General features: G+C 38.1%; 1 pseudogene; it reads right to left on the reverse strand.

Moving 5' to 3' along the window:
* Window positions 1-433: 433 nt before the first annotated feature.
* On the reverse strand, window positions 434-1774 carry LOC122435527 (annotated as a pseudogene).
* Window positions 1775-9615: the final 7841 nt, after the last annotated feature.

Below are 9615 nucleotides of genomic sequence, written 5' to 3' on the forward strand. Positions count from 1 at the left end.
AAGAAATTACCAAAAAAATGCATTTCATTAACTTCGGATCATTTTTTGAAGTAAAAGTAGCTGTATAAAACACATTTGGACAATTGGGGAGATTTGAATATGGACTACATAGTAGATATTTTAAAGGAAATATCACTACTTTTCTTAGGTATGAAATGGCATTGTGGTGATATAAGAAAATATCCTTATTCTTGGGAGACACACGTTCAAAAACATCAGGAGTATGATATCATGATACTTGATAGAAAAGACTATTAAGGCAAAATAACTTTTTTTTCTTTCTTAAAATCTTTACTTTTGAGATAGGACGTAAGTCTTACAGACACACATGGAAAAGCAATACGTGATCATAGTTGAAAGTGAAGACAATCTAGTCAGAAAGTTTTTATACCTGTCAACTAATGCTGAAGCTGAGTATGACATGCTGTAGGGCTCAAAGGAATGGTAATTTGTATTCCTCTCCTTCTTCTTCTCCCTCTACCTCAACAGAATCCACACCAATCTCCTCATAATTCTTCTCAAGGGCAGCCATGTCCTCCTGGGCCTCAGAAAACTCTCCTTCCTCCATGTCCTCACCCATGTACCAGTGAACAAAGGCACGCTTGGCATACATCAGGTCAAACTTGTGGTCCAGGCAAGCCCAGGCCTCAGCAATGGCTGTGGTGTTGCTCAGCATGCACACAGCTCGCTGTACTTTGGCCAGGTCTCTGCCAGGTACCACAGTGGGAGGCTGGTAATTACTGCCAACCTTGAAGCCAGTGGGGCACCAGTCCACAAACTGGATGCTCCGCTTGGTCTTGATGGTGGCAATGATAGCATTGACATCTTTGGGAACCACATTGCCACGGTACAACAGGAAGCAGGCCATGTATTTACCATGGTGAGGGTCACATTTCACCATCTGGTTGGTTGGCTCAAAGAAAGCATTGGTGATCTCTGCTACAGAAAGCTGTTCATGGTAGGTTTTCTCAGCAGAGATGACAGGGGCGTATGTGGCCAGAGGGAAGTGGATGGGGGATAGGGCACCAGGTTGGTCTGGAAATCTGTCAGATCCACATTCAGGGCTCCATCAAACCTCAAGCAGTGATGGAGGACCCTATCTGGCTAATAAGGTAGTTAAGATTCATGTAGGCTGGGTGCTCAATGTCAAGATTTCTATGACAGATGTCATAGATGGCCTTATTGTCTACCATGAAGGCACAATCAGAGTGCTCCAGGGTAGGGTGTGGTGAGGATGGAGTTGTAGGGCTCAACTATAGCTGTGGAAACCAGGGCGGGTGCTGGGTAAATGGAGAACTCCAGCTTGGACTTCTTGCCATAATTGACAGAGAGACGTTCCATCAGCAGGGAGGTGAACCGAGAACCAGTTCCGCCACCAAAGCTGTGGAAAACCAAGAAGCCCTGAAGACCTGTGCACTAGTCAGCCAGTTTCCAAATTTGGTCCAAGAAGAGGTCAATGATCTCCTTGCCAATGGTGCAGTGACCTTGGGCATAGTTATTGGCAGCATCTTCTTTGCCTGTGATGAGCTGCTCAAGGTGGAAGAGCTGGCAGTAGGTGCCAGTGAGAATCTCATCAATGACTGTGGGTTCCATGTCTACAAATACTGCCCTAGGCACATGCTTGCCAGAAGCTGTCTCACTGAAGAAGGTTTTGAAGGACTCTCCTCCCCCAATATTGTCACTTGGCATCTGGCCATCAGGCTGTAGAGCTCCTAGCAGGCATTGCCACTCTGGACACCACCTGGCCAACGTGGATGGAGATGCAATCATGCATGGTGGTTACGGATCAGCAGGCGCAGGAAACAGGAGTAGACATGGGTCCCGGTTATTGTCCCCGATAAGCTAAGAGTCGAGGTAAGTAACACACTGGCATGGCAAAATTTTAACTCGAATCTAGTTGGTAGATATATCAGTTCAGTTCAAACACCAATAAAAAATGCCCCTGTTCCAGTTCCCCCAGTCAACTCAGTCCCTGTGTTGACTCTTTGTGACCCCATGACTGTAGCACACAAGGCTTCCCTTGTCCCATCACAAACTGCTAGAGGCTTCCTCAAACTCAAATGTCCATTGAGTCAGTGTGATGCCCATCCTAACCATTCTCATCCTTCATGTGTGCCTCTTCTCCATCCTGCCTTCACTTTCCCAGCATTTCAGGATCTTTTTTTCAATGAGTCAGTTCTTCATATCAGATGGTGGCCAAAGTATTTGGACGTTCTTTCAGTCTTTTAGCATCAGTTCCTTCAATAATATTCAAGACGATTTCCTTTTGGATGGGACTGGTTGGATTCAATCCTTGCATATCCAAGGGACTCTCAAGAGTCTTCTTCCAGACATACAGTTCAAATAGGCATCAATTCATTTTGGACTGCTCAGCTTTACTTTAATAGTTGCGAACTCCACATCACATACATGACTTACTTGGAAAAACCATAGCTTTGACTAGATGGACCTTTGTGGGCAAAGTAATGTCTCTGCTTTTTAATATGCTGTCTAGGTTGGTCATAGCTTTTCTTCCAAGGAGCAAGCATCTTTTAATTTCATGGCTGCAGTCACCACCTGCAGTGATTTTTGGAGCCCCCAAAAATAAAGTTTCTCACTGTTTCCATTGTTTCCCCATCTATTTGCCATGAAGTGATGGGACCAGATGCCATGATCTTCATTTTTTGAATGTTGAGTTTTAAGCCAGCTTTTTCACTCTCCTCTTTCACTTTCGTCAAGAGGCTCTTCAGTTCCTCTTCACTTTCTGCCATAAGGGTGGTATCATCTGCATATCTGAGGTTATTGATACATATGTGTACATTATACTGCTTTCTTGATATACACTGATATATCAATATTTTGATATATATTGATATTTGATACATACTGAATTTTTGATGTATATGTGCACATTATACACTTTTTGTATGTTTGCAAATTTCTAAAGTAAAAATTGAGGGAAATTTTTTCTCTTGTGGGAATATCTCTTGCCTTCAAACTTAGACCAATCATTTTGCAAACAAACTAGCTTTCATTTAAGTAGGCAGAATTCCAAAAATGGCTCCTTCAAGATTTTATGCCCTAATCCCAGATTCCCCTAATTATGTTATGTTCTGTAGCATAGTTGGCCCTAAGATAGATTATCCCAGTGAGCCTAATCTAATCACGTGTGTGTTTGTGTGCTCAGTTGTGTCCGACTCTTTGAGAGACCATGGACTGTAGCCCTCCAGGCTCCTCTGTCTGTGGAATTTCCCAGGCAAGAATACTGGAATGGGTTGCCATTTCCTCCTCTAGGGGATTGTCTGGACCCAAGGATCAAACCTGTGTCTCTTGCACGGAGTCTTCACCATTAGTGCCACCTACTTGAATCTCTTTAAGCAGAGAGGTTTTTTTTAGTTGGTGGCAAAAGAGGAAGTTGGAGAGACCCGAAGCACAAGAAGAACTTGATGCACTAATGCTGGTTTTGAAGATGGCCAAAAGAAAGCCATAAGCCAAGAAATGTGGATAGTCTCTAAGAACAGAAGTCAGCCCCTAGGTGATAGCCAGCAGTCCTACAACTGCAAAAAACTGAGTTCCACCAACAATATATATGGTCTTTTTATTTTTTTTGACCCTGCACAGCTTGTGGGATCCTAGTTCCCCAACCAGGTATTGAACCCGCATCCTTGGCAATAAAGGCATGAACTGGACCACCAGGGATTTCCTTCAATGGTCTGTGAAGTGAAGTGAAAGTCGCTCAGTCGTGTCCTACCCTTTGCAATCCCATGGACTATACAGTCCATGGAATTCTCCAGGCCAGAATACTGGAGTGGGTAGCCTTTCCCTTCTCCAGGGGATCTTCACAACCCAGGGATTGAACCCAGGTCAATCTGCCCGCGTTGCAGGCAGATTTTTTACCAGCTGAGCCACAGTCTAGGAAGAGAAATATTCTTCAGAGCCTCCAGAAACAAATGCAACCTGGCCAGCACCTTAATTTCAGCCTTATGAAACCCAGAGCAGAGAAAATATCTGAGATTGCTGATAGTTCTGACATATGGAATGGTGAGCAAATCAATGGTGTTGTTTTAAGCTGCTAGGTTTGTGGTAATTTGGTATGGCAGCAATAGAGAACTAGTATAGTATCTTAGGAAGATCTAGGTGCTAGAAGGAAAAAGTTCAGGAAGTTTCGAGTTTGGGTGCCTTAACTTGCTTAATTCTGTAAAATACAAAATGAAAATATGGGTTACTTTGCTCTATTGCTTCAAATTGCTCCTTATCTTTCTGAATTATATAAAATTTATTCTCTGCTCCTTACTTCTTTGTATCTCCTAATTGTGCCTGCCTGTTAAGATGTTTTCCATTTTACTTTTTTAGTACGGAAAAGTAGATAGACGCTTTAATTTTTCATAAAAAAATAAATGAAATATTTTTCTTCATGGGTGGTTAGATAAAAAGCACTTTTGGAAAAAAAAAAAAAAGCACATTTGGAGGAATGACATCCATGGGAATGGTGTGTAAGGACCTCCAAGAATTCACTCCTCTGTAAGAACAATGAGAACACTGATAAAAATTGTTCACATCAACCTTTTTAGAACTCTGAAAGTAACCAAAGGCTCGCAACAATTCAAGGAATGCTTATTCAAGCAAAAGCAGTGGCATGTCAGTAAGAATAGGGAGCTTTGTGGTACTTTAACTTGCCTCATAAGGTCCTCTTCTTCCCAGATCCTCCTAAGTCTTGACAACAGCAAAAGAAGCTGTGAAAACTAGCAACCTAGCAGCCACTGGGTACAGAAGAATTTTGGAGCTCTCCAAAAGCCCTATTCCAGCAGAATAGTCATTATCTGACTTTTTCCTGGCCATTCCCTAGAAACACTCTAATCAGAAGACAGAGATTGGCAGAACGCATAAGAAAAACACGCTCCAACTCTATGATGTCTACAGGAGACACACATTAGTCTCAAAGACACAAATACATTGAAAGCAAAAGAATGGAAAAATCTATTCCACACAATCAGTGACCAAAATTTTTTACCTAAATGAAAGTGCTAAAACTATAAAACTGCTAGGAAAAAAGACAGACATAAATCTTTATAACCTTAGATTAAGCAATGGCTTCTTAGATATGATGCCAAAAGAAAAAAAAAACAAACAAAAAACAGATAAATTGGACATTGTCAAACCTATGAAACTTCTGTGCTTTAAAGGACATCATCAAGAAAGTGAAAAGACAACCCACAGAATGGGAAAAATACTTGCAAATCATATACCTAATAAAGGACTTGTATCAGGAATACATAAAGAACTTTAAAACTTAAATAGAAAAGACCCAATTAATCAAATTCAGAAGGATTTGAGTAGACATTTTTTCCAAAAAAAGATATACAAATGGCCAATAAGCACATGAAAAGATGTTTGCTGTCATTAGTCATTTTGTTGTTCAGTTGCTCAGACATGTCTGACTCTTTGTGACCCCATGGACTGCAGCATGCCAGCCTTCCCTGTTCTTCACCATCTCCCGGAGCTTGCTCAAACTCGTGTCCATTGAATCGGTGATGCCATCCAACCACCTCATCCTCTGTTATCCCCTTCGCCTGCCTTCAATCTTTCCCAGCATCAGGGTTTTTTCCTAATGAGTCAGATCTTTGCATCAGGTGGTCATTAGTCATTAGAAAAATGCAAGTCAAAACCACAATAAGACACCACTTTACACTCACTGGGATGACATAATAAAAAAGATAATAACAAGTGTTGACAAGGATGGGGAAAAATTGGAACCCTCATATATTGCTGGTGAGAATGTAAAATAGTGCGGCTGCTGTGGAAAAATTTGGTGATTCTTGAAGTATAGATTTATTATATGATTCAGCAACTCCTAGTTAAATATACAAGAGAAATGAAAACATACACCCATGCAAAAAACTTGTATACAAATGTTCATAGCAACATTATTTAATAGTGAAAAAGTGAAAACAACCCAAAATGTCCATCAACTTATAAATGGATCAGCAAAATATGGTATATTCATATAATGAAATATTATTCAGCAGTAAAAAGGAAGAAGTACTGACACATGCTACAACATGGCTGAACCATGAAAACATTATGCTGAGTGAATGAAGCCAGACACAAAAGTTTACACATTGTATGATTTCATTTATATGAAATGTCTAAAATAGGCAAATCTGTGGAGATGGAAAATAGATTAGTGATTTCCAGAAGCTAGAGAAGGGAGAATAAAGAGTGACTACTAGTGACTAAGGGGTCTTGTTGAAGTGATGAAGATGTTCTGAAATTAACAGTAGGAGTGGTTGCATCAATTTGTGAATATACTAAAAATCACTGTCTTGTAGACCAAAAGGGTAAATTTTACGGTTTGTAGGTTATCTCTTGAAAAATAAAAAAAGAACTCTGGAAACTCAGTAATAAGAAAACAAATAATCCAAATAATAAATGGGCTAAGATTTAGAAGAGACATTTCATTAAAGAAGATTCATTGATGGCAAATAAGCACATGAAAATAAGCTCAGCGTCATTAGTTATTAGGAAAATTTAAATGAAACCCACAAAGAAATACCACTGCACTGCTATTATAATGGATAACATTCTTAAGAATAATGGCAGTGCCAAGAAACTGGTGAAGATGAGGGGCAACCAGAATTCTCATAATTTCCTGATGGGAATTTAAAATGATACAGCCACTTCGAAAAATATTTGGGCAGTAAACATACACTCCCTATGAGACCCAGCAATCTCACTCCTGGATGTTGACCTTAAAGAGAGGAAATTTTATATTCACACACAAAAAACTGTTCATAAATAAACCTAGGCTTAATTCATAATTGGTAAAAACTATAAGCAATCCAAATACCTCTCAATGGATAACGATTTGTACAAATTAAGTACATCAATATCATAAAACATTCTTCAGTGATAAAACAGGAACAAACCACTGATACGTGCAAAAACCTGGAGGAATGTATTATGCAAAATGAGGGAACCCAGATACAAAAAGCTACATATTCTATGATTCTATTACTATGACTGCCTGGAAAAGGTAAACGTATGATAGCAGTAAACTGGTTAGTAGTTACCAGGGACTGGGAGTAGGAGCAGGAGTTGACTACAGTGGGGCCTGAGGGTATCTTTGGGGAAACGAGACTTTTCTGTATTTTAGTTATAGTATAATTGCACAACTGTATGCATTTATCAAAACACAGAAGGAGTGAATTTTACTGTATACAAATTGCATCTTCAAAACAGAAAAACAAACAAACCCAGAATCTAAGTAATGCTGACTAAAGAAAACAGGTTGGGAACATTGCTTCAGGTTCTGCCTCTTCTCGTCTATCAAACTAGCATCTTCGCAAATCCACTTCACCTAGACACAGAACAGCCTCTGTTAAGCAGTAGATGGTATGACCTACATTGGATGCCGAGAAAAAGGAAGTTTTTAGAAAACGTCTGACCATCTTAAAATGAACAGGCAAATGCAGACCCTGCAATGCAGGAGATCTGGGTTCGATTCCTAGGTAAGAGAAAGACCACCCAATAAAGAAAAAACCACGAAAAATCACACCAGTGATTCTCAAAGAAAGGAGGAAGGAGTGGCTTGGGCATGACAAGGGTCGCTCAGCAAATCCAAATTATCTAGCAAGACCCACAGCCAACACTTTGACCAGAATTAGGAATAAAAAGGAGTGGACGAGAGGGGCAGATAGGTGGCAGTCACAAGGCAGAAATTGCATGAGTTAAAATGGTTAAATCTTCCCTCGGACGATTGGGATGTTTCACCCATCACATCCCGTCCCCCAGTCACTGGGCTAGGTGAGCAGAAAGAGGTCACAGACCTTGGGTAATAACCTTTTTATCTTAGCCTTTGCTTTCATAAACAAACAGATTTTCCTCCAGCCAATGGTAAGGACCACAGTTGTCAAGTCTTCCTCTGAGGACGGAAGCCCAGGCTAGCTGTTGCTGGGCCAACACTGTGTAGATTCCTTCCCATAGCCTCTGGGGTGCGGGTGCTGTGGTGGACCCTTTTTCAGGCTGGAGAGTGCCCGTGAGCCACATGGTTAAGACTGCTCTCTACTCAGGGCCTCACCACCCAGACCTAGAAGTGAAGGGAAGTGTTTGGTTTTCTTCTCCCATTAACATTAGCGAGTATAACGTTTGTCATGGTCTTGTTGGATCCTTAGAAGAGCCCATTCACTTGTGCACAGAAAGGGAACAGGATGCTAATAAAGGACTTTATGAAGCAAAACCTGCCCAAGCATCATCGTAAGTATGGAGAATATATGTCCCTGATGGATCGAGTAGAAGAAAATGACCTTCCATATGGAACCCTATAAATTTATATTTTACACATATATAAATATAAACATAACATATATTTATAATATATAACTTAATATATATTATATGACATATATGATATGATATAATATATTAATATATAATAACACATAATTATATATTTATATGTAATATAAATATATTTATATAAAATTATATAATATTTTATATAGATCAATATAATTTATATAATTATATTAATGTATAAGATATAGAATATATTATATATTATATGACATGTATGATATGCTATATAATATATATAATTATAAAAATATTATAAAATATATGTATTATATAGTAATATATAATTATATATAATAATATACACAATACATAATATATAATAATATAATTAAAATAATATAAATATATAAATATAAGTAATAATATAATAATATAATAGGCATATAATATTTAATATATTTTATAAATTTATATATTATATATAACATTATATATAACATATATTATTATATTATATTATATATTATTGTATAATATATATTATTGTATAATATTACATATTATATTATATATTATTGTATAATATATATTATTGTATAATATTACATATTATATATTATTGTATACTATTACATATTACATATTATATTATATATATAATATTTCATTTAATGCAAGAAAGCGTCTGTTAAAGTTACAGTTGAAAACATGTTTCACAAAGGAAAGTATTTTCATTTGTTTTGTTTAATTTTTCAACAAAAATTCAAAAATATGCAGCCAATCCTTGTTGGTTTTAGAGTATAACATAGATAATTAATAATAACCTAGAAATGTTTTTCTTTATTAAAGATTTCAACAATTGTTGTATATTAAAATATGCTACAGAGGACATTTAAACCAAGTTAACAGGTATGTGTTAGTGGGTTTTCATTTGTTTGTTTGTTCTATCTTCTTTGGAGCTTTTGAAGGACAGTGTAAACTTCTTCTCAACTGTCTCTTTCAATAATAAAGTCCAAATGCCTTTGCATAGAGAATTTGTCTCTGGATTCCCACTTCTGGAAGGTGAACTAGGGGATTTGGTCCATGTAAATAACAGTGGGACTACTAGAGATTATGGATGAGATAGAAATGGCCTGTGTAAAGGCACTAGAGTGCTACCTAGATCTCCTTGCACAGGGAGATCTGGGAGATGAAGCCCAAGAAACTGCTTTGGCCCTGGGCATTTATATTAATTCCAGATGGGAAGCTGAGAAGCTGAAAAGCTGAGCAGAACTTTTCACAGTTTGGCCAAGCAAAGGAACATGTCAAGGAAATAAGAAAAGATGTAAATGTTTACCCCAA

This window comes from Cervus canadensis, chromosome X (assembly GCF_019320065.1).
Source record: "Cervus canadensis isolate Bull #8, Minnesota chromosome X, ASM1932006v1, whole genome shotgun sequence".
Taxonomy (NCBI): Eukaryota; Metazoa; Chordata; class Mammalia; order Artiodactyla; family Cervidae; genus Cervus; species Cervus canadensis.